The 24,084-nt window shown below is 46.1% G+C and overlaps 1 protein-coding gene across 1 annotated transcript in view; it reads right to left on the reverse strand.

Annotated features, from left to right (window-relative positions):
* Nucleotides 1–304: 304 nt before the first annotated feature.
* LOC132396950 (polyunsaturated fatty acid 5-lipoxygenase-like) overlaps nucleotides 305–24,084 on the reverse strand; it is a 118,067-nt gene continuing 94,287 nt past the window's right edge. Inside the window, exons 21-22 of the mRNA XM_059975114.1 lie at nucleotides 21,605–23,113; nucleotides 305–564 (exon numbers count right to left, since the gene is read on the reverse strand). The gene's annotated coding sequence lies outside the window, so the exon portion shown is untranslated. The remainder of the gene's footprint in view (nucleotides 565–21,604; nucleotides 23,114–24,084) is intronic.

A 24,084-nucleotide genomic window follows, 5' to 3' on the forward strand; every position in this document is an offset into this window, starting at 1 on the left:
TCATAACAACTAACCTCTCACTGTCTGCTGGCCGCCTACCCCCTATACCCCAGTATTGCACCATGCTCCTTTGTATTTTGAAGGGGTTTTCTTGTGGCCCCTGACTGCGATCCCTGCCAAGGCCCCAAGTTACACTCGAGAAGCTCTCCATCTGTAACCAGACTAAATAGCCTGACCGCCGTTTCTTCTTGGCCACGTTCTGAGCATTGCCCATTCCTCAACACCCGCTCCTTAGCCGTCACTGTAAAAATATCAGGCAAACCAGCACAACTGAGGAGGAAGACGTATGCAGAGAGACAAAGGGTGTGCAACATCTTTTATTAATGTGATTCATGTGGTAATGCTTCCGGGTCATGGGTGTCTCGACAAGAAGATGGAGCCTGAATTGAAGGCCGCTCCTCTGGTCAAACAAAGATGCCTCTTGGCGTCCTTCCTCCCTCTTTCCCTATTGTTTCACACAACAGTGATAGATGAAGGGACATTTGCCATTGATTATCTTCTTGTCAGCCCCGCAGTATTTCACCTCACAGGTCCCCCCGAAAGTGGAACAACCTAAAATTGAATCTGAAATACAAATGTTCCATTAGCCCGGATGAAGAGTGAGAATAGCCATAACACAAAAAAGCAAAAGCAAGGAGAGGCCAGCTGTATTGTCAAGCCCGTTTGATACTCTTTAGCATCTGGTACTCTTCCTCGTCTCCACTCTCCGTTCCTTTGTCCCTTTGTGCACTCAGCGGCCGAACTCTGCTGATTCCAGCCTTGAATAGACTCAGTGACTATGCATACCAGGGTGGGCGAACTCCATGGATCCCCATCTTCTCTCCAGTCAATATGTATCAATTACCTTAAAACAAGTTCCAGCGCACCACACTATCCACCGAGCGGACACTCAATTGCCTCTGCTGACTTAGAACCGCAAAGTCATACAGCAAAGAAGCAGCCTCTTCAAGCCAGCTGGTCAATGCAGACCAAGATTACCATCTACTGAGCCCCTATCCCCCCAAACCTTCCCCATCCACGTAACTGTTCAAGTGCCTTAGATACCAGCTTTGAATATTCTCAATGATTGTGCAAAGACTGCCCACTAGTGCGGGGAACTCCAAGGATCTCATCGCTACTCTTATCTCAAACGGAGTCCACTTCCCTGAAACAAATTCCAGCGACCCACACTCTCTGACCAGCGGAGGTAGCCTCTGAGCGCCAATCCTCTCCTCTGACTTCCAGTCACAGAGCCATGCAGTGCGGAAACAGGCTCTTTGGCCCAGCATGTTCATTAGCCCCAGTTGCCCAGGTATGGCCCATGTCCCACAAAACCTTTCCCATCCATGTATCTGCTCTTTAATTATTAATGTACCTTTTGCAACCAGGTTGTCTGACAGCTTGTTCCACCCTCTGAGTGAAAACATTGTTCCCCGTGATCCCATTAATTCCTCCCTCTTTCACCTTAAACTGATCCCCTCCAGTTCTTGATTCTGTTATTTTCCAGCGAATAGAGGCCCAGCCTGCTCAATCTCTTTCCACAATGCAGTCCCTGGAGAACCGGCAACATCCTCATAACTATCCCCTGCATCCTTTCCAGCTTAACGGCACCTAGTGTAACGATCCTCACACCAGCAGGCTCAGGTGCAGAGTTCGATAGTAGAAATTAACGATGATGATTTATTCGGAGAACAAAGCAAGGAATAATCAAACTAAGAGCTCACATTCTCACGACTTGAGCATTGAGAACGGAAATTTACACGGAACTCGAACCCAGAACTCAGCGACCAGCGCTGGTCCAGAATAACCTTAAATAGAACATACAATTACCTATACGGGTCCAACTCAAAAGCAAATCACTTAAGAACGAGAAATGTAAGAAAACTGTATTCACACAATAAGCATCACAGGAAACACAGTGAGAAATTCACGTTAAAAGTAGTCATTAAACAGTTCTAATAAACTCAAATAAATGACGTTCGAGTGCCTCAAGACCTGCCGTTACCCGGCGCCCATCACTGGCCAAAATGCTTCATGACACCCTTCCGATAGTAGCGTAACCTGAACTGAAAACAGCATTCCCAAAGCGGCCTCACCAGTCTCTTGTAAACTACATCAGCGTCTCAGGGTCTATACTCTGTGCCCTGACTGCTGGAGGCCAGCGTGCTGAAAATCTTCTTCACCAACTCGTCTGTTTTCTACGCCACTTTCGGACAACTAAGTACTTGTAATCGGGGCCGCCCGGTTCTACATCATTCCCTGGCGCCGAACTATTCACTGTGAAAATCCCACCCTCCTTTCTCTTCTTAAAATATACCAGCTTGCACTGATCTGAATTAAATCCTATTTGGTATTCCTGAGCTCAATTAGCCAGTTTCCGAGATCCTTGCATGAATCTTCATAACCATCTTCACTTCCACCTATGTTACTGCCAGCTGCGATCTCTTGAACCGTACCTGTCTACAGTCTCTGATAGATACTGACCAAACAGGTTTGCGTGCACATACACAACGCTGGTCTGAACAAGAAGCAGCACCCCGAGTATGAAGATCATGTTTGTACAGCTACTCCGTCAAGATGAGACAGACAGCGCATCGCGTCTCTTTTTATGCATCTGGAGAGGACTTAATGATCACAGAAAGTGCCCTGGTCCCACTTTCAAGCCAATAAACAATGCGTCATACAATGGGTTCTTTGTTAATAAACAGAACGTCCTGAGTGGTGATTGATCTAGTGAATGATTAAAGGAGTGCTTTGCAGTGTATCAACTATATAATCAAGATCCAACGTTCAAGGCGTTTACTCACTTTCTTCAGCACAGGAGTGTGAAGGAGAACAAAATGATAGTTACTCCGGATCCGATGCAGCATAAAACACAATAAGCATAAATTACAGAATAAAAAGAAAGTAAACATAATAAATATTCAGTCGATGGCCATCTTATTAGGTCCCTGTTACTTGTCACTGTGTTTCATAGTGTTGCTTTTATATCTAACTTCAGTGGTTACTTTTTTAGATATAGGAGCGGAACCCGGTGTACCTGCTCGTTATTGAAAATATCTAATCAGCCAATCATGTGGCAGCAACTCAATGCATAAAAACATGTAGACATGGTCAACAGGTTCAGTTGTTCTTTTTTTTTACAGATCAAACTTCAGAATGGGGAAGAAATGTGACCTAAGTGACTTTGACTGTGAAATGATTGTTGGTGTCAGATGGGATAGTTTGAGTATCTCAGAAACTGCCGACCCCTGGGACTTACACGCACACCAGTCTCGAGAGTTTACAGAGAATGGTGCAAAAAACTCGAAAAAAAACAACAAAAAAAACAGTGAGCTCCAGTTCTGTGTGTGAAAACGCCTTATTAATGAAATAACTCACAGGACAAGGGTTCCCAAACTGGGGTCAACGGACCACTAAATTAATGGTAGTTGCCTACTGCATAACAAAAAGGTTAGGGACTCCTGTCATAGGAGAATGGACAGACTGGTTCAAGCTGACAGGAAAGCGATAGTAACTAAAAAAAAAAGTATGTTAACACAATGATGTGCAGAAGAGCATCTCTGAATGCACAGCACATTGAAATTTGAAGCGGATGGGTCACAGCGGTGGAAAACCACATTGGGTTCCACTCCTGTACCTAATGATGTAGCTATTGAGGTTAAATATAAAAGCAACACTATTAAGCACAGTGACAATTAACTGTTACATACACAAATTGATTGTACGTACATAAGCAATACTGGATGATAAAATGTATGTTGCGGTGGGGCGATGTTAGGGTTTTTAGGGTTGTTTTAGAGTCTAGTGGTCCTGGCATGGATGCTGCATAGCCTCTTCCCTGATGGGAGTGGGACAAACAGCCCGCAAGCTGGGTGGGCGGGATCCTTCCTGATATTGCTGGCTTTTTTTCCGGCACCTTATATGTCCTTGATGGCGGGCAGGTCGGTGCCGGGATGCGCTGGTCAGTTTTAACTACACGCTATAGAGCCCTCCTGTCCGCTACAGCGCAGTTTCCATACCACACGGTAATGCAGAGAGAGAAGAGCAGCGTGGCAATGGCACAGAAGGAGGCTATTCTTCCCTGTGAATCTGTGCTAACTCTTCGCAAGTATAATGTAGCCCGCCCTGACCTCTACTTCTGCAGCCTTAAAATTTGTTTTATTTGCTCAACTCCCATGTTGGGCGCCGATTTCTTTAGGGAGATCCGCAGAGTTGCAGATATCAGCGAGCTACTGTCTCGCAGCTCCTCCGGCCCAGGTTACACCCTGACCTCTGGTGCTCCCTGCATGGGGAAACACACGGAAAATGCCGAAGGAACTCATCAGGTCAGAGAGCATCTATGGAGGAAAATGAACAGTTGAAGTCAGGCAGAAACCCTTCGTGAGGACCTCATCCAGAAACGTCGACTGTCCAGATCCCTCACAGACGCTGCCTGATCCGCAGAGTTCCTCCAATCTTTTGTGCAAGTTGCTCCAGGTTCGCTACACCTTGTGCTTCTACTTCGCTGTCCCTGTGGAGTTTGCAAGTCAATCCTACGACTGCGTGGATGTCCCCTGGGCGCTCAAAACAACGTGTGGGTTGGTAAGTTAATGGGTCTCCGTAAATTCCCCGTTGGACCACAACCTTGCCGCGTTTACGTACCTCAATGGCCCAGATGACTACACTGGCTGGAGTCAGGGTTTGGATCCTGGTAGGGTCACCCATGACAACAGGTCAAAGGGCAGTGGCCAGACTAAGCGTGGTCCACCTGTCCTCCAGGTTCGAGGGTTCAGCTCAGGGCTAAAAACCCCGATTAGCAAACCAAAACTTTTACTGAATCAGTAACGAAGAATCTTTCTACATCTGAGTGGCCAAGGAACGATGGAGCCGAAGGAGTCACGTTGCTGCCCTAACCACCTGCGGCTCAGTGAACGCAGTGAGTAAATTCCCCGTACTGCGGGGAGAGGGGTTGGGGGATTGTGAACTGGGGAAATAAAATGGGACAGTCAAATGATTAATGGGAGATTGGTTTATTATTGTGATATGTACTGAGATATAATGAAAAACTTTATTTTGCATGCCATCTAGATGGATCATTCCAAACATAGGTACATCAAGGTAGTACAAAGGGAAAGGCAATATCAGGATGCAGTGTATAGAGTTACAGAGAAAGTGCAGTGCTGAAAGACAAAATGTGCAAGGCTCATCTGTATTATACTAGAGGTCCATTGGATTGTCTTATAATAGCGTGATAAAAGATGTCACTGAGGCTGGTGACATACGTTTTAAAGATTTTGTATCATAGTCCGATAGGAAGGGAAAGGACCAATATGGCAGGATGGGAGGGGTCCTTGTTTATAGGTGGGTTCTTCCTTGTGGCAGCGAATGAAGACTTGATGTTAGCTGTGGATTGAATGTTGTCAGCATCTTTTCTCCTCCCTCTTCTCTCTCAACTGTTTTTACTTAGAAGCATGACCATGAGTGGGTGCAGCCCTGCAATTTCTGCCACGCCATGATTTCATGGTTTGGGATATTTTGAGCCTCTGGCGATGATCTTTGCATCATCAATGAGGACGGGAGAGGTTCTTGAGGATTGGAGGGTTGTGGATGTTGTTCCCTTATTCAAGAAAGGGAGTAGAGATAGCCCAGGAAATTATAGACCAGTGAGTCTGACTTCAGTGGTGGTAAGTTGATGGAGAAGATCCTGAGAGGCAGGATTTATGAGCACTTAGAGAGGCATAATAGGATTACAAATAGTCAGCATGACTTTGTCAAAGGCAGGTCGTGCCTTACGAGCCTGATTGAATTTTTTGAGGATGTGACTAAACACATTGATGAAGGTAGAGCAGTAGATGTAGTGTATATGGATTTTAGCAAGGCATTTGACAAGGTACCCCATGCAAGGCTTATTGAGAAAGTAAGGAGGTATTGGATCCAAGGGGACATTGCTTTGTGGATCCGGAACTGGCTTGCCCACAGGTGGCAAAGAGTGGTTGTAGAAGTGTCATTTTCTGCATGGAGGTCGGTCATCAGTGGTGTGCCTCAGGGATCTGTTCTCGGACCCCTACTCTTCGTGATTTTTATAAATGACCAGGGTAAGGAAGTGGAGTGATGGGTTAGTAAATTTGCTGATGACACAAAGTTTGGAGGTATTGAGGATAGTGTGAAGGGCTGTCAGAGAATAGAGTGGGACATTGATAGAATGCAAAACTGGACTGAGAAGTGGAGTTCAACCCAGATAAGTGTGAAATGGTTCATTTTGGTAGGTCAAATATGATGGCAGAATATCGTATTAATGGTAAGACTTCTGGCAGTGTGGAGGATCAGAGGGATCTTGGGGTCCGAGTCTATAGGACACTCAAAACTGCTGGTTTAGAAAGCATATGGTGCATTGGCCTTCGTCAATCGTGGGATTGAGTTTAAGAGCCGAGAGGTAACATTGTAGCTATATAGGACCCTGGTCAGACCCCACTTGGAGTACTGTGCTCAATTCTGGTCGCCTCACTACAGGAAGGACGTGGAAACCATAGAAAGGGTGCAGAGGAGATTTACAAGGATGTTGCCTGGATTGGGGAGCATGCCTTATGAGAATAGGTTGAGTGAATTCAGCCTTTTTCTCCTTGGAGTGACAGAAGATGAGAGGTGACCTGATAGAGGTGTATAAGATGATGAGATGCATTGATCATGTGGATAGTCAGAGGCCTTTTTCCAGGTCTGAAATGGGTGCCACAAGAGGACACAGTTTTAAGGTGCTTGGAAGTAGGTACAGATGAGATGTCAGGGGTAAATTTTTTATGCAGAGAGTGGTGAGTGTGTGGAATGGGCTGCTGGTGGTGGCGGTGGAGGTGGAAATGATAGGGTTTTTTAAGGTAAATGGGGCTTAGAAAAATAGGGGGCTATGGGTAAGCCTAGGTAATTTCTAAGGTAAGGACATGTTCGGCACAGCTTTGTGCGCCAAAGGGCCTGTGTTGTGCTGTAGGTTTTCTATGTTTCTTAAATACATATTCAGGTCCTCTGCCATTTCGTTGTCCCCCTTTACTTCCTCTCTAGCATTGTTTCCAGTGGCCTGATATCCACTCTCACCTCTCTTTTACAGTTTATATATCTTAAGAAATTTTTGGTATCCATTTTAATATTATTTGTTAGTCACTTTGGTATTCTGTATTTACCTTGTTAATGATTTTTTAGTTCCTTCTGTTGGTTTTTAAAAGTTTCTGAATCCCCTAATGTCCCACTATTTTTTTTTGCTGTATTATATGCCCTCTCTTTGGCTTTTATATCGGCTTTGACTTCTCTTGTTAGCCATGGTTGAGTCATCTTTCCTTTAGAATACTTCTTACTCTTTGGGATGTATATATCCTGTTCCTTCCGAATTGCTGCTCTGCTGTCATCCCTGCCAGTGTCCTTTTCCAATCAATTCTGGCCAACTCCACTCCCATGCCTCTGTAAACCCCTATACCCCACCGTAATACTGATACATAGGACTTCAGCTGTCCTCAAATTTCAGGGTGAATGGGATCATATTATGATATCTTTGCCCTAAGGGTTCTTTTACCTTAAGCTCTCTAATCAATTCTGGCTCATTGAACACACCTAATCCAGAATATTTGGATACCCTAGAGGGCTTGACCATGAGCAGCTCTAGAGAGTAAACTCATAGGCATTCTAGGAAAAGGCCCTCTCTTGGAATACAGCACCAACCTGATTATCCCCCATGATATTGTCCTTTTGGCATGCATTTTCTATCTCCCATTGTAATTTGTACTCTGTTTGGGGATCTCTATACAAATCCCATCAGGGTCTTTTTACCCTTGCGGTTCCTTAGCTTTACAGACAATGAGTACAACCCTATGTAATCTTTTTCCAATGATTTGGTTGAAATTTTTACCAAAAGAGCAACACCGCCCCTCTGCCTTCCCTCCTGTCTTTTCAATACAATGTGTATCCTGGGACATCAAGCTTCCAGGTATAATCTTCTTTCAGCCATGATTCCGTGATGCCTACAATATCATACATGTCAATCTGCAACTGTGCTGCAACTTTATCTACCTTATTCCGTATACTGTGTGCATTCAGATATAACACCTTCAGTCCTGTATTTACCCTTTTTGATTTTGTTCACCTTTTACATTGCAACTCATCCTGTTGACTGCAATTTTACCCTATCAGCAGCCTCTCCTCAATACACATTGCCTGATTGTCAACCAGCTACCTCCCTTTAAAAGTATTATCTGCATTTTCTACGATACTTCGTGCATTGAAATACTGGCAGCTCATTGACAATAGTCGCATTGTGCTCAATCTTTTGATTCCTGACTTTGTTTGCGGTCTTACCAAGATAAACCTCCACAACCTCTCCACTAACTGTTCTGGCACTCTGGCTCCCATTCCCCTGTATCTCCAGTTTAAACCCCAGCACACAGCATTCCGCAAGGGTATTAGTCACCCTCCAGTTCAGGTGCAAACCGCTCATTCTGTAGAGGCCCCAGCCTCCCAGCAAAAGAGCCCAGTGATCCTAAAGCTATGTATTAAACTATATAATCTTCCTGTACCATTGGGAAATGAGTCTTGGTAGCATAAGTTGAAATACACATAGTTTGATAATAACTTTTCTTTGATTTTACTTACTCCAACTGTTGGATACATTCTTGACATAAGTAGTTTATCTATCCCGTTGCACGTTTCAATAGCTCACGTCTCATTCTTCTACATTCAGACGAGTTTTAAGAGCCACTTAAACAAGTTTTATATGTACAGACTGTTATTTGATTGCAAACACGTGTAAGTCTGAAAATGCTGGAAGTTAAAAGCAACACACACGGAATGTTAGAGGAACTCAGATGCTGTCCAGCAGCTCCCTCTGCCTTCTCAGTCCCAAAGAAGAGTCATGGCCTGAAACGTCGACCATCTGTTCATTTCCGTATGAGCTGCTTGACTTACTGAGTTCCGCCAGCATTTGGGTATGTTGCTTTATCCTGTTATGTTAATAGTATTGCTCCAGCTGAAGAGTGTTGTTACGTAACACAAATCAACCTACTCCTCCCATATTTCTGTCCACCCTTTCCCAAATCTCTCACTTACTGATATGCCAGGGGCAATTTACACGGACCACTTAACCCTTCAGAGGACATCTCCACTGCTCTTTACACCTCCACCCTCTTCTCATCTCTTTCCTTCTATTGTTACCCTGCTTTACTTCTCTTTCTGTTCTCCTACGGGTCACAAGTTAAGATATCTGTCATAAGGTTCAACATAAAACACAAATGCTAGAAATGCTCAGTCAGCCGGGCAGCATCTGCAGAGAAAGAAAGAAATAGGTTATAATCTCTCTCTCCACTGGGCCAGCTGAGAATTTATTTATTTATGTATTTGAGATACAGCGCAGAATAGCCTCTTCCAGAGCAACGAGCCGAGCTGCCCAGCAGTCCTCTGACTTCACCCTAGCCTAATCAGGACAATTTACAATGGCCAATTAACTTACCAAGTGCTACGTGTTTGGACCATGGGAGGAAATTGGAGCACCCGGAGAAAACCTATGCGGTTACAGGTTGAACGTACAAGCTCCTTACAGGCAGCGGCAGGAATTGAACCTGGATCGACTGCAATGTAAAGCATTGTGCTAACCACTATGCTACCGTGCCACCTACGTTCTGAGCATTTCTCTTTTTTTTTGTTTCAGAATTCTAGGAACTGGAGACATTTGTTTTTCAAAACTAAGCCATTCGTGGTTAACTGGGTGACAAGATGTGGTACACAATGATCCTCAGGTGGTTCACCATGTAATCTTTCATCACTATATTCCGCCGTGCTAATAGTTTAATCCGGCGAGACGTGCGCACTCCACAAGGACGGGATGGTAACTGGACTCAGAACATAATCGTTCTGCGGGCAAATATTTAACAGACCCACAAACCATTCAAGTTCAGAAATAAATACCTAAAATGCTCACCAGACACTTTTCGTGGATACCATGTCCTCGATCAAACCATTCGCAGCACAGTGATGTTGTTTCTAGAGAGTATTGAATGTAGGTCTGGTCTTCCGCCTAATGGAAAGATGCCAATCAGATTGAAAGAGTGAAGAGAAATTTTACAAGGATATTGTCAAGGCTTGAGGACCTGAGTTATAGGGAAAGTGTGAATGGATTAGGACTTTATTCCGCAGAGCACAGGAAAATGAGAGGAGTCTTGATACACGTCTACAAAGTTATAATAGGTATAGATAGGGTAAATCCACTGAGGTTAGGTGAGACTAGAACTTAATGGTTATGGTTAAAGGTGAAAGATAAAATGTTTAAGGGGATATGAGGGAAGGTGGTGAGAGTGTGGAACAAGCTGCCAGCAGAAGTAATGGATATGGATTTGCTTGCAACATTTAAGAGAACTTTGGATAGGTACATGGATGGGAGGAGTATGGAGTGCTGTGGTCCTGACTGATGGGGATAGGCAGATTACTAGTTCAGCATGGACTAGATGGGCCGAAGCACATGTTTATGTGATGTATTGATCTATGACTTTGACTCTATGAGAGGATAGCAGTGGGAGAGTTTGGCGATCAGTTGACAATTTTGATGTCGCTAAAAATTAAGCAGTCAAGGCTTGTATACAACACGAGCCTGTCAACCACAGGCAGGCTTGGTGATACACTCGCTCGCAGAAGCAGCCTTCAATGCCCATCTCCTTTGAAAGAAAGTCAAACAATCTACACTTGATATACAATGACATTGCCATTACTGAGTCCTGCCAGCACTATTTTGGCAATTAAAATGACATGATTGCTGATTTACACCTGTATGTACCTGAACACTACCCTGCAGTTCATTTTCCAGGTGGACTCTCACCAGCCGGGATATATCGTCGTCTTGTTACTAGCCATCGTGGAGGATGTACATGAACCCGAAGATGTAGAGTCAATGATTTACAGAAAGTCTCTTCTTCAGATTTCTGAATGGTCCATGAAGACGGCTTTCTTATTCCTATCTTTATAACCCTCTCACTAGGGCTCATATACAAACTCGGCTCATTAGCTAACTCACCTAACAGCCACGTTACTCAGGGGTGAGAAGGCCATCTTTCATAAACAATATACGTCAAGGGTCAGTATGATTTGCGGTTCAACCAAACAGTAAAGTTATGATGTTCCGATTGTTGTGAATGCTGTGTAAATACTGCTCCATGCAAAGTTATCATTCGCCAGAAAATTAACAAATTGTAAGGGAAGTATATTTACTAAATGTTCCACTTTAACAAGCAGTTACAGATCAAAGGGCCCATTACAGTTAAACTAGTCCAATGTGCATGTAAATGTTGGAGCTCATTTCTGGAGTAGTCTTGGTATCACTTTACTCACACGCTGAAGCCACATTCTATGTGAAGGACACCAGGCACAGTTCAACCTTCCCTCGAAGACCATCTTGAACGAACTGGCTCTCTCAGGAATATTGGTACTTCCTCCTTTGGGCCATTCATCTGCACAAAGCACTTCTTCCAAAGGGTCTCTCCCTTAAGCATCATTCTTCCACATCATCCCTCATGCTCCACTGCATAGCTCCCGCACCAAAATGACTCCAAATCATACTGTCCTTCCCACTCAGCTCTCCAGAACCTTCTCTCAGATCCCACAATTTTGATTGGTTGGCATAACATTCCTAAGTTGGATGCCTCCCTATAAACATAGAACATAGAATAGTACAGCACATTACAGGCCCTTCGGCCCACAATGTTGTGCCGACCCTCAAACCCTGTCTCCCATATAACCCCCCACCTTAAATTCCTCCATATACCTGTCTAGTAGTCTCTTAAACTTCACTAGTGTATCTGCCTCCACAACTGACTCAGGCAGTGCATTCCACGCACCAACCACTCTCTGAATAAAAAACCTTCCTCTAATATTCTCCTTGAACTTCCCTCCCCTTATCTTTTACTGAGCAGTGGTTCCCTGGGGAAGAGGCACTGGCTGTCCAATCTATCTATTCCTCTTAATATCTTGTACACCTCTATCATGTCTCCTCTCATCCTCCTTCTCTCCAAACAGTAAAGCCCTAGCTCCCTGAATTGAAAGTACACGTGGACTAAGATGTTAACTGACCTGTGCTATCATCAGTGGGATCATCAGCTGATCTGCCACCTGTCTTCAGGAGTTTCGGCCCGCCTATGATCAAGACTCCCTCGAGTTGGTGGGCCAGCAGTGCTGAAGCACCACCTCCCACTGATGAGCTTAACAACTTGGCAACTGCCTCTATCAGAGTTGTTGGTCACTTCCATCCAATAGATAGTCTACTCTTCAGGTATCTATGCAGCTACTGAAGAGTTTACAAAAGATGGATACACTGTCCGACTATCTGCCCCTCTGGACGAACTTAGTCCACACCCATGATGATCCTGCCTCTGCTGTCTCAGCTACAGCCCTGCTGGTTGACGATCTCTCGTTTAGTAAAGCCAAGGTCACGTAGCCACTTCTGGAAAGTGAACTACGGCACCCTACTTCGAATGGATAGCATGAGACCTTCCACCCTCTGTCTCTGCCCTCTGATCTTAATTCTGCATACGTAGTTAACTTGTGCTCATGGGCTTCATTGATGTTGTCTTCCCAGGGGACTGTGAGTTCACCAATAACCACTTCTCTACAGGTGTCAGACCAGACGATTATATCTGGATGCAATGTGGTGAAAACTATTTGCTTCGGGAAACCGCCTTTCCCGTCCAGGTTGGCCTTGACACACCAATCATTGGCTGAAGAAAGTATGCTTGATCGTGGGCCTGCGCTGTACACCCTTGACTTGGAGCCATCTTACACAAATGATATGCGATGTTCTGTGCAGCATGGGGCATGAGATAAGTTGTGCTGCGGTACTTGCTGCTCAACCGCTTCTGTTACAACTTTGAGAACGTTGTTATGTCTCCAAGTGTACATGCCGCTGGAAAGATTGACTCTGCATGCACTCAGAATATGCTGAAGTGTTCCCTTCTCACCACAAGCAGCACACCTATCTGTCTTTTCTTCATACCAGGTGCTGAGGTTGGCAGGTGTTGGGAGTAGGTCATACACTGCTCTGTATCGAAAAGAAATGCGGAGTGGTTCCATCTGCCACAGGATATTCCAAGATAGATGTCGTTGTTCAACACTTTCCCACCAGGTCCAAGCCCCTTGTTTGGTCAGGCCAGCTGCTTTAGCTAACCTCTTCTACCTCTCGTATTTCATGCATTACAAGCTCACAATGCTTCTTACCTGTAGAAGATGATCACCACTTGTAGGTTGTCCATCCAAGACCCTGGCAGCCTAGCTGGGTAGCCCCAACCGTCTCCTTGTGCTTCAATCTAGACTCTGCCTCATCAACTGCTGCCCGGGCTGACCACTTCCTACCTGATCTCACAACTGGCTGGATGTTCTTGATGACAGGGTCTTTTGAGTCTCGAAGCATCAAGAATGATGCTACCTTAATCTCTGATCATAATCCATACTCTCTAAACCAGGCATCATCCTGGTAAATCTCCTCTGTATCCTTTCCAATGTTTCCACGTCCTTCCTATAGTGAGGCGACCAGAATTGGACACAGTACTCCAGGTGTGGCCTAACCAGAGTTTTATAGAGCTGCATCATTGCATCTCGACTCTTAAACTCTATCCCTTGACTTATGAAAGCTAACGCCCCATAAGTTTTCTTAACTACCCTATCTACCTGTGAGGCAACTTTCAGGAATCTGTGGACATGTACCCCCAGATCCATCTGCTCCTCCACACTACCAAGTATCCTGCCATTTACTTTGTACTCTGCCTTGGAGTTTGTCCTTCCAAAGTGCACCACCTCACACTTCTCCGGGTTGAACTCCATCTGCCACTTCTCAGCCCACTTCTGCATCCTATCAATATCTCTCTGCAATCTTTGACAATCCTCTTCACTATCTACAACACCACCAACCTTTGTGTCATCTGCAAACTTGCCAACCCACCCTTTTACCCGAACATCCAGGTCGTTAATAAAAATCACGAAAAGTAGAGGTCCCAGAACCGATCCTTTTGGGACACCACTAGTCACAACCCTCCAATCCGAATGTACTCTCTTCACCACAGCCCTCTGCTTTCTGCAGGCAAGCCAATTCTGAATCCGCCTGGCTAAACTTCCCTGGATCCCATGCCTTCTGACTTTCTGAATCAGCCGACCATGTGGTACCTTGTCAAATGCCTTATTAAAATCCATGTAGATCACATCCACTGCACTACCCTCATCTATATGCCTGGTCACCTCCTCAAAGAACTCTATCAGGCTTGTTAGACATGATCTGCCCTTCACAAAGCCATGCTGACTGCCCCTGATCAGACCATGATTCTCTAAATGCCCACAGATTCTATCTCTAAGAATCTTTTCCAACAGCTTTCCCATCACAGATGTAAGGCTCACTGGTCCTTAATTACCTGGATTATTCCTACTACCTTTTTTGAACAAGGGGACAACTTTCACCTCCCTCCAATCCTCCGGTACCATTCCCGTGGACGAGGACATAAAGATCCTAGCCAGAGGCTCAGCAATCTCTTCCCTCGCCTCGTGGAGCAGCCTGGGGAATATTCCGTCAGGCCCTGGGGACTTATCCATCCTAATGTATTTTAACAACTCCAGCACCTCTTCTCCCTTAATATCAACATGCTCCGGAACATGAACCTCACTCATATCATCCTCACCGTCATCAAGTTCCCTCTCATCGATGAATACCGAAGAGAAGTATTCATTGAGGACCTCACTCACTTCCACATCCTCCAGGCACATCTTCCCACCTTTATTTCTAATCGGTCCTATCTTCACTCCTGTCAACCTTTTGTACTTCACATAATTGAAGAATGCCTTGGGGTTTTCCTTTACCCTACTCACCAGGGCCTTCTTATGCCCCCTTCTTGCTCTCCTCAGCCCCTTCTTAAGCTCCTGTCTTGCTACCCTATATTCCTCAATAGACCCTGTAACGTTCTCCTTCGCGTGTAACGAAACGCCGAATTAAACGTCGAGATAAACCACAGTCAATAAGAACCAGATCGCAGTAAGATTAACCATTTACTGTTCACTCTTCACATTAACATATGGTGAAAACTGTTGATAAAACAATACAAGATTGATACAGTATTTGTTCCTTCCTTAATATCACATTTCAATTGTAAATACTTGCAAAGGTGACTATAACTACATTACATTAAGGTGCAGTATACAGGCAGAGTTTACCTGCTCCATTGACTACTTTAAATACACTTCCATGCAAACTATCCGCAACTCTTTAACTAACGAAAGCATAAACATTATCGACCGTCGTTACCTCTAACAGGATCGGCATTAACATCTTAGTTCAAATATCGATTATCTATTAACTTACAGCGTTGCTCTCACTGTGATTTCTCATGCCTGCAAAACAACTTCTGCTCAGGTGTGCCTCGTGGTGAGCCCCCACCCTCGCGTTAATCTCAAACCGGTATTTTCCCACAAGACGCGGCGAAACCGGATGTGACGTCATCGCATGCCGATATATTTTACATGCAATGAATATACTTTAAACACTTCTAATTCTAACTAGAAAATACTATCGAATGAATTACTAAGCAAAAATATTATAAACTAAATAACTGTCATAAAGACAGCACAGACCCATCTGATCCTTGCTTCCTAAACCTCATATATGCTGCCTTCTTCCATCTGACTAGATTCTCCACCTCACTTGTCACCCATGGTTCCTTCACCCTACCATTCTTTATCTTCCTCACCGGGACAAATTTATCCCTAACGTCCTGCAAGAGATCCTTAAACATCGACCACATCCATAGTACATTTCCCTGCAAAAACATCATCCCAATTCACACCAGCAAGTTCTAGCCTTGTAGCCTCATAATTTGCCCTTCCCCAATTAAAAAATTTCTTCTCTTCTTTGATTCAATCCTTTTCCATGATAATGCTAAAGACCAGGGAGCAGTGATCACTGTCTCCCAGATGCTCACCCACTGACAGATCTGTGACCTGACCCGGTTCATTACCTAATACTAGATCTAGTATGGCATTCCCCCTAGTCGGCCTGTCAACATACTGTGACAGGAATCCGTCCTGGACACACTTAACAAACTCTGTCCCATCTAAACTCTTGGAACTAAACAAGTGCCAATCAATATTAGGTGCCTATCTTTGGCAGAGGCCAAAACACTTAACAGCAGGGCACATTGTTTTACAGAAAACTGCTAAAATAAAATACCTCACAGCATAGAAGTAGAAATCTTAACCAGGACATTACACTTATTTTTATAATTTATAGATTTCAATGGTTGTGCACTGTACAACTCCGCAAACTTTACCTTATATGTCAGTAACAAGAAATCTGTGTTTATCAGCCAGAGGTTTTTAAAAGTTTTTCTATTTAGTATATGGATTGTATTTTCTCAGTGCAATATTCCTTGGATCGCTTACCTTTTATGTCTAATTGTCTTTGGACTAGCTCTGGGGTTTCACCTTGTGCTGCAAGTATCTCATTTGGTATCATGGGGATTGTAGCTCTCTTGGTACTTTTAAAACTTACAGATTTTAGTGCCTGTGTACTGCGCTACTCTGCAAATTTCACCTCATATGTCAGTAACAACAAAACAATAAGTAATCCTTGCAAAGTGGGTCTGATGTGCTGTTTCCATCTCAACCACTTGGATTTCTCAATGCTATGCACCGCTATTTGGGAAATGGATTCCACTTGTTTTATATTGATCATCCCCCAACTAGGGAGAGGTTGTCGCTGTAAAGAATGCTGAAAGTTTGGACCGTGAATAAATAAAAATACCTATCTCACTCAGCTAGATTTTCCCGTCTCTGCCTTCAGGTGTAGAGCGAAGAGCTATGAGAGGGAGGTGGTAAAGGGCTGAAAGGTAAAGATAAGAAAGAAGAAAGGAGGAAATGGAGGAGGTGAGTTCCTCGGGGATTAATCGGAACCTCCACAGCCCGAAAAATCAGTTCCCTGGGTAGGGTGGCTGCATTACAGCTAGTTCCACGTTCGAACCCAATCTCTGTGTGTGTGTGTGTGTGTGTGTGTGTGTGTGTGTGTGTGTGTGTGTGTGTGTGTGTGTGTGTGTGTGTGTGTGTGTGTGTGTGTGCGCGCGCGAGAGAGAGAGGTGTCACTGAGCTCTACATGAATCGCCTTCATAAACACCTTTTACATAAAAAATTAAGTAAGTAATGCCAAAAAAGAGAGCAAAATTAGTGGTTCAGCATTCATGGCTATATTGTCCATTCAAAAATTGAACGGTGGAGGGGAAGAAGCTGATCCTAAAATGTTGAGTGTGTGCCTCCGGATTTCTGCAGACACTCTCTGATGGTAACAGTGAGAAGACACAGGGGCAGAATCAGGCCATTTGTCTCATTGAGTGTGCTCCGCCATTTCATCATGACCTGGCCTCCGCTGCTGCCAATGACAATGAATTCCACTCTCTGGCTGAAGAAATTACTCCTCATCTCCATTCTAAAAGGAAGCCCCTCTGTTCTGAGGCTCTGTCCTCTGGTCCTAGACTCACCCTACCATAGGAAACATCCTCTCCACATCCACTCATTCAGGCCCATAGTCTGCAAGGGAACTGGAATGTAAGTGCAAAGCACATGGAGAATGCGCTCAACAAGCTATGAAGGGAGCACTGAAATATATGGACAATTTTATTATGTAAAGAAGACTTATCCTGGGTGCCGGGTGCTTGGTGCGATAAACAAATGCTTAAAATAGGTGCTGTTCCTCTAATTTGAAGTTTAAATTTACTGTCATTCAGCGGTATATATACATGTCGACTTTAGATGGCGCCAGACGTTTTTGCAGACTTGGGTGACTTCTTCCGGTTCACCTGCGAAACAGTTTTCTCTTTTAATATCTTTTGTTCACTTTTCGATGTGGTTGGGGTTCTGTCGGAGTTTGTGATCCTCTCGAACTGCGGTTCTTCACGGCAACGGGTTCTCGCTCTCAGAACTCGCTGAGCGGCCTGCAGTTCAGGATCTCCAAGTGAAGCTCTGACGATGTGCACCTTCAGGGTGCGGCCCTGTGGACGACCCGACACCTCGCCAGCGTCGCGGGAGCTTGAAACCTCGAGGCAGCAGTGTACACTGCTGTTGATAGAAGGCCCTTGAGTCGGGGGAACTCGACAAGCCGCAGAATGTAACATGCAAACAACAAGCTGCTAGTCTCCATCTTGCTGTGACAGGAGCACTATCGCTCTCTCCCTAGCAGTAAGAGAAACAGCCTGTCGGGGATGGCGAGGTGCTGGTGGACTCCGAGGGCTTTGGTATTGCTTCAATGGTGGGTGGTGGGAGTTGATTCTGCTGGAGCAAGCAGTGGAGGGGGGGGGGGGGTCTTTCCAGCTCTAACGTTTTCTGTCATTCGTTCTTTAGCATTTTGTTACTGTTTCCTGGATGGCTATGTAACACTTACCCAACAGGCTGGTATATGTCTAGGGGAAAAGGAGATCCAGCCACTCACCAACCCCACCTCCCCTACACGCAGGTGCTGTGTTAATCAAGTTTATGCCGCGCGTACAGAACAGCCCCGAGACCCTCTCAGCTGGCATCCGTATGCAGCACATATGGCTTTTCGGGATCAGCAAAACCCAACACCGGGGCTTGGGTCAGCGCCCTTTTCAAAGATCGGAACACCTCTTCACATCGATCATCCCATCTCGAGCTGAAAGGTTCCACCGGGTTCCAGTATCCTTCAGCGTCTTGCCTCCAGTCCCCCTTCCTTTTCTTTCCCACCAGGGGATAGCCACCCAACAGCTGTGTCAACGGGTGACACATTTTAGCATATCCTTTCACAAATCGGCGGTAATACCCACAGAACCCCAAAAATGAGAGCGCTCACTTTCTGTGGTCTCGGCCAGGTGGTCACGGCCTCTATCTTGGCTGGATCAGTAGCCACTCCCGTTCGCGAAATGATATGGCCAACGTAGCTGAACGACAACTTGCAGAACTGGCATTTGTCCAGGGAAAGCTTCAGCCCTTCCTCCTTACACCGGCTTAATATCTTTAACAGCCTCTCCTCATGTTCCTCCAAAGTCGATCCAAACACTATCACATCGTCCAGGTACACCAGCACCTCCAACAGATTCATATCCCCCACAGTTCTCTCCATGAGCCTCTGGAAGGTGGCTGGGGCCCCCAATATGCCTTGGGGCATTCGTTTGAACTTAAAGAACCCCAGTGGGCAGATAAAGGCCGTCTTCTCTTTATTGCCCTCACTCATCGGGATCTGGTGATACCCACTTCTTAAATCCAGCACACTGAACCACTTTGCACCGCTCAGGCAGGCCAGCGCATCCTCGACTCTTGGGACAGTATATTGATCAGGGACAGTTCGCCGATTCAACGTCCTGTAGTCAACACACATGCGCACCCTCCCATTCTTCTTCCGTGCCACCACTATTGGGGACGCATAAGGACTTCGGGACTCAGCTATGATTCCGGCTTCCTTCAATTTGCACAAGTGCTGTTGCACGTCCTCAACATCTGCCGGAGCCAGCCGCCGGGATCTCTCTCAGAACTGGGTGCCCTCAGTCAATCGGATGGTGTGGCTTCCATCTTCAGCATCTTCTCCACCAGCCGGTGTTTCCACTCCGGCGACACAGGAGAATCCCCGAAGTTAAAGGCTTCAGCGGTCAGCTCCCTTCGATGCTCCACCCCTCCCCGTTAGGGGTCCTCACTGGGGCGCTAGACATTATCGTCACTGGAAACAGATGCGCCAGCGGCATTCCCCTTTTAAAGGTGATTTCTCTTGCCGTAGTGTTCCTGGCACTTACGGCTATACGCCTTGCATGTACCACCCCGGTCTCTGCACTTCGGGCCTCACCAGCGCTCCCGTTGAAAATCGTGTCTCCCCTTCAAGATCGTCTGGAGCATCTACTAACAGGGCTTTGCCCGTCGGCATTCCGGGGAATCTGGGGGTCCCCATCACTAGTGCTACCTCCCCTGGTCCTCCCCTACCTTCACCTTGGGCCTTGCCTGCGTGCACCACACCATCCCTCATTTACATTCCGGGTCTAGCCCTTGGGGGCAAACCCTTCTTCGAATACCGCTCGATACATTGGATGCACCGAGAGGGTCTCCAGAAAGTGTTCCCCCCCCTTCTCCTTACAAGCTCCCAGGAGCCGTCACGCAGTTAGTTCCCACCAGGAGGGCAGCACCACCGGGCCAGGACACATCAACACCAACACCTCAATAGCTTCAGACACTCCCACATCGCCCTCCGAGAACTCCAATCGCACCGATAGTTACCCATCCAACAGGTAATCACCTTCACTCACACCCCAAATCTGCAGGGTGTCAAATGGGGCTACGGGCAAATGCTTTAGATACTGGTTGTAGAACAGCTGGTACAATAAGGTCACCTGCGATCCCGTATCAAGAACGGCTTTGGCGTAAACTCCCTCTATCCGTAGACACACACTGTCACGGGGGTCCTACCAGCCCATCTGGAATAGAGGTGTGGGCACCTGGTGGTCCCCTGGCTGATCTCTGGGAACGTGTTCCTCCAGAGGCTCCAGTCCGTTCCCTCACTGAGCCTCTCCTAAGTTTCCCGACACCTCTCCCTTCTTAGTCGCAGGGGGGCTTGCCCTCCGTGGGACTCCTTGTCTCTCACAATCCCACTGAAAGTGTCCCTCCTCTCCACAGCTATAGCACACCCTCGGCCGCCCACAGTCCTGCCTGAAATGCCCCTCTTTCCCACAGTTAAAGCACACGCTGTCTGCCGCTCCTCCTCTCCCAGGATGGCCCCCGCTCCCAACCACTGCACGGTCAGCCCCCGGGAGTGGGTACCTTCCCTGTCCTTCCCCTTCAGAGGGGGGGGGTCCCTACTCCCCTGGGGGTTTTCAGTCCTCCACCCAGCCACCACTTCCTGTATTGCTGAGGATTGCTCCCGGTGGCCCGAGCCCCTTTTCCGCCCCAACGCTCTCTCTTCCTCCTGCACCTCTCTAATCAGTTGCCCGAATGATGGAGGGGGCCCTTTCTATAAGCCTGCTGGATAGTCCATGCCACCTCTATTCACTCCAGAGAGCCAGTGAATATCTGACTCATCCTCACCCTCGGAAAGGATGTGGAACCCCCATGGCCCTGCCTCCCCTGGAACACTGACTGTCGCTGGTAGTTCAATGTCATGATGTCAGCATTCATACGAACCAATGCTCAACTAGACTCTACCTCCTTACCACACCGTCTAGCTACCAATTTTACCTGCCCCATACCTTTTACCAAACTTAACCCCTGCACTAACGTGTCTCCCGAAACTTGAAAATCCACTCCGCTCACTACACAGGTATACTGCACCAGTACATCTTCCAACTCACACCAGTTAATAATCTTATCTCTGTCCATCTCTGCAGTGCTGCCTGCGCGATTCCACAGCTCCTGATAATCCAATCCCGGACGAGCCCCCACAAATGTAACACTTACCCAACAGGCTGGTATATGTCAGGGGAAAAGGAGATCCAGCCACTCACCAACCCCACCTCCCGTACACGGGAATCAAGTTTATGCTGTGCGCACACACACCATATCAAACTCACACTAGATACCGCTATGGAATACACTTTAAAGATTTTACTAAAACTAAAAGGGTACTATGCAATACAATATATATGAAGGAAAAGAAAATAAAGTAAAAGGCACCAACTTATCAAAGTTCAGTCAGTTTAGTGCACATCGTTGGAGCTCAACCATCGAACCATTCGACCCCTCGTCACTTTCCTCCGACCTCCACGTCCTTGCACCTGGGACAACCCTGGTGGTCGACCGAGCAGTGCAGCGTACGTCCACCTTCCTGGGCGTCTTCTTCCCGACTCCCCTGAAAAGACCGCAAAAACCCTCAAGCTCCCAGCCTCACAAGACAAAATAACATTCCCCTTTGGTTATCAAATGAATATAATCCCGATATCAGCAAGTCCAAAGCTAAACAACTGTGAGAGAAAGCACTTATCATACAAAGAAGCATTCCTACTCTTAACAAAACTAAGAAGCCCTTTTGATTAACATACACAGTATATTGTACAGCTACGAAGAGTAAGGATTTCAGATTGTATAGTGTATGCATTCTCTGATATTAAATTGAACAATTGAACCACTGAAACACAACATCGCCCCTCCTGACCAAGATGCACAACACGGTACATTTAACACACACAACACAAAGTACGATTACCACAAATCATTTATGAATTTCCATTTACAAGACACATGATAGAAATAGCAATACACCACTAATGCTGCTTCATACATGGTGAGACCTGGGTGGTGGCAGGGGATTTGGTAGGTCATCCTAACTGGCCTACGGTACCTCCTGCCTGATGGTAGGGGGTTGGGGTCAAAGAGATGCGTGGGATCACCGACAACACTGTGTGCACAGTGCTCTGGATTTTGCCTTTGGCTTTGACCCTGTGGAGGAGGCTGTGGGCAGACACGTTGGTATGGGACTGGCAAGTGGAAGTGAAATGTCTGGCCACTGGGAAACCTCACCTAGCACTGGCAGGAAAAGGAAAGTGCCCGGGAAAGCTGTTCCTTCCCCCCACTACCCCTCGCTCAGCCTTCGTCCGGTCTCATCGATATTTAGGCGGTCGCACCTGGAGCACCGGATGTGATGAATAACACTGCAGTGTTCGCATGCGAAGGAGTACCTCACCAGCAGGGGCAGTTTGGAGCTCTGGGTGGTGGTGAGGCAAGAGCAGGGGCAGGTGTAATATTTTTGTACAGTTACAGAGTTGAGTGCCTGGGGAGGGTCTCTTCCGTGATGGGAGCAATAAGGTTGTATCATGGAGCACTCTTAATAGTGGATGCAGGCTTTGGAAAGTATATGCTGTCGGCTTGAACCAGTTTAACAAAGCTGCTTTCTGCAGCAGATCCTCGTTCAGAAGCCTCCAGTCGCTGCAAGGTGGCCGAGCTGACTGCTGGAGTGTGACCGGGCTGCAGCCAGGAGTGAGTAAGTGGAGCAGGGTGTGCAGGAAGTGTTCCCGTGTGATGGTACGCTGCACGGAGGCCCTTTCTGCAAGAGAATTCAGGATGTATGGGACCAGTCCTTAAAGAAGTTTCTGGGCCTGTGTCCGACGAGCCTTTCTAGCCATGCAGCAGCTACCTGGCGATGTTCCTGTCCTGAGCTTAAGTGCCAGGCCACGGTAGAGGAAGCATCCATCTGTATATCAAAGTTCAAAGTTGAAAGTAAATTTCAGTAAACCAAGTACAACTTTGAGATTCATCATTTTTGCAGGCAGCCACAAAACAAATAAACACAATAGAATTAACAAAAAATCACACACAGGAAAGAACGGCAAACAGCCAATGTGTAAAAGAGGACAAATAATGCAAATAATAGATACAAATTCAACAAATAATACTGAGAACATGAGCAGCAGGTTCCTCGAAAATGAGTCTCCAAGCTGCGCAGTCAGCTCAGTGCTGAGGTGAGGGAAGCCAGTCCAGGAATTCGATGGCTGCAGGGTAACAACTCCTTCTGAACCTGACGCCGTGGGACCCAGGACTCCTGTATATCCTGTCTGATGGTAGTTGCATAAAGACAAGGGGGGCGGGCCAAATACAGGAAGACAGGAGGGACCATGGTGGAGGATCTGTATCCAAAACATCGCTGCCCTTGGCTTTTAGTTCACTCATTCATTTAGTCATATATACTTAAAAAAGCTTTTGGTATCTTCTTTGATATTATTCACCAGCTTCCTTTCATAATTCATCTTTTCCTTCCGAAAGACCTTCTTAGTTTCCTTCTGCAAGTTTTTAAAAGCTTCCCAATCCTCTATCTTCCCACTAGCTTTGGCTTCCTTGTATGCCCTCTCTTTTGCTTTTACTTTGGCTCTGACTTTACTTGTCAGCCATGGTAGTGACCTTCTTCCATTTGAAAATTTCTTCTTATTTGGAATATATCTGTCTTGCACTTGCCTCATTTTTCACAGAAACTCAAGCCATTGCTGTCCTGCTGTCCTTCCTGCTAGTGTCCCTCTCCAGTCACCTTTGGCCAGTTCCCCTCTCGTGCCATTGTAAATTCCTTTATTCCATTGAAATACCGACACATTGGAAGTTAGCTGCTCCTTCTCAAATTTCAAAGTGAACTCGATCATTTTGTGATCACTGTTCCTTAACCTTAAGCTCTCT

Source organism: Hypanus sabinus, chromosome 7 (assembly GCF_030144855.1).
Source record: "Hypanus sabinus isolate sHypSab1 chromosome 7, sHypSab1.hap1, whole genome shotgun sequence".
Taxonomy (NCBI): domain Eukaryota; kingdom Metazoa; phylum Chordata; class Chondrichthyes; order Myliobatiformes; family Dasyatidae; genus Hypanus; species Hypanus sabinus.